This window comes from Mauremys mutica, chromosome 22 (assembly GCF_020497125.1).
Source record: "Mauremys mutica isolate MM-2020 ecotype Southern chromosome 22, ASM2049712v1, whole genome shotgun sequence".
NCBI lineage: Eukaryota > Metazoa > Chordata > Testudines > Geoemydidae > Mauremys > Mauremys mutica.
In genome coordinates this window covers 6,889,713-6,892,260 of record NC_059093.1, presented here as the reverse complement: position 1 = coordinate 6,892,260, position 2,548 = coordinate 6,889,713, and positions in this window count along the sequence as shown.

Genomic DNA, 2,548 nt, shown 5'->3' with positions numbered 1-2,548 from the left:
GTCGGGCTTGGGGAAATGATAGCACGGTCATTTGGATCCATGAAGCCACCTTCAGTGAACAAAGAGATCGCAGACCGTGTCCCGAATGCTGGCTGACAGCATGTCACATCTGGCAGCTGTAGCAAAGGGTTTGCACATGATGCCATTTAAACAGACTCACTGTGACTTTAAGCCATGGTTTGAAATGCGTTGGTCCTGGGACACTGTCCCAGGTAAACAGGCACACCTCTTATGATTAGGTGGCCCGTGACAGATTCTATTGGCCAGACCTCTCTATGCTACACATGTACACACACACGCACTCCCTATACAAACCCATCTGGTTATACAACATGAAGAACACTCGAAAAGAGATTTACGAACACACACACACACACTAGCCATGTTGAGATATCGATGGGAAACGTGGAACAGTCGAGATAGCCATGTGACGCTCTCTGGCCCAGGAGTTCACTTGGTGGCTGGATGACACAAACTTTGTCCACACAGAACGAAACAAAACATGTTTATTGCCTGATTCGAGAGGAAGGTGGAGCCCTGGAAATGCTCCCCGCCCTCATGGCCCAGCCTCCTCCCTTTGCAAGCCTTAGCACCAGTGGTTTGATTGTGAATCTGCTTTGCTTGTGTGTGTGGATAAGAGTATCAGAGCATGCAAGAGTGTGCCAGACTGTATCAGAGTGTGTGTGTGTGCTTACATGAGTGCGCAGAGAGAGAAGCTGCATGTGTTGCATTCATGCCTTTGGACGGGAGCAGCTCTCCCGGTGGGCGGAGCAGTTTTAAAGAGAGGCTAAACATGTAGTATCATCCAGGTTATGTTGCAAAGGACACAAACCCTAATTAGCAGCCTGAACAAGGACTTGCTGTCCATTAAAAGTGCATTACAGCCGTGGTTCCTAAACTCTTCCCTGGGGCGAGCCACCAACTGTAGTTTCTTTTTTTGGTGACGTACCGGCACATTTATACACTCTCTGCCCGGGCACCGCAACCGGAATCCCAGCCCTGTGTGTGGGGAGGTCCTGGGGGAGGGGCCGGAGACCAAGTCTGCCCTGCACTCCCCCCCACCCCCCAGCAGCGGCTCCTGTCCCACAGGGCTGGGTCTTGCTCCCCACTCCAAGTGTTGCGAGCTGGTGCACAGGGTCACAGTGCCTGGAGCGGGGAGCCAGGCCCAGACCCATGTGACAGGAGCTGCCTCTGTGGGGTGAGGGCAGGGCAGGTTTGTCTGTGACACCCACCCCTCCACGGGGCCCCCCTCTGCACCGGGCAGGGAGAAGGGTATGTTCACCTAGGGTCCAGCCCTGGATGTGGCGACCCATCTAAAATCTTCCCGTGACCCAGCGTTTGGGAACATTACAGGAAGGGACAGGACTGGGGGCAGAGAACCGTCCCTCACCCGTAACACTCACCTCCTGATTATCCCAAAGAGACACACAGGACTTCCTTACCCAGAGAGGGGGCGCCAAGCCCTGGTGCCACACAAACTGGCATCCAGAAGCAACCTAGTGCCCCCCAAAGTGACTGGTAATGTCAAAGCGCCCCAAGGAGCATGCTCTATTAAAGTGCATTGTCATCACTTGTTACAATCTTAGGAGCAGCGGGCCGTGCGAAAGAACAGATAACACTCTGGCACGCCCAGCTGCCCTCTTTGGAGCACGCCCTGCCACCAACACCCACGCGGACAGGAGTTTCATGTCAAACTCCCCAGCATGGGGGGAGGCCCTTTGGTTGCTTTTTCTGAACCCGTTTAAGGAAGGAGAAGGAAGAGACAGGATTGCACCAACCCGCAGCTGGAATTATTACTGTGAGTGGCGGGTCACAACTGCCCGACCTCTCCCCATCCTGCACACCCCGTGTGGCTGGCACACTGTGATGCTAGGGGAGACAGGAGGGAAAGCCGCCCTGCCTCATCTCCCCAGGGCAAGGAGAGGTAGGCGGTGGGGAAGCAGGTAGGCAGAGAAGGAAGGGGAGATCAGAGGAATGGGCATCCTCTGGGTGACATGGCTGTCCCTGACCTGAAGCAGCAGCATGGCTGGAGTCTACAGCTGCCTCGGGCAGCGTGTCACAGAGAAGACTCCACTTCCAAGCAGGTTGGAGCAGACAGGCCTCCCACCAGCTGCATGGCCACAGCGACTCACTGCCTGAACTGTGTTGGGTGACTGCTGCCAGTGACATCCCTGTGGGACCCTGCATTAACGCCGGGAGGAGGGGACAATCCCTCGTGCCTACAAAGCAGCACTCTGCTAATCCCACTCAGACAGGCAGAGCATTTCCTCACCTCCGAACACTGTTAATGCTGCTAATCTCGCGTACTGGACCATGGGCCCCGTCTCTCTCACACGCCCTGGGACGTGTGGGCGAAGGCACACGGTCACTAAAGCAGCCAGCTGGGGGGGCGTTTGCCCAGTCTCCCTCCATCCCTGGTTGACAGCAGCCGCGATACCGAAGGGGCTGAGGGCAGGTGGCTTCCCAGAGATGAGTTCTGCACCTTGCATTGATCCGGCACATGGTAGGTTTGAAGTGCCGGTGCCCCTTTCAGTCCATACAATCAGTG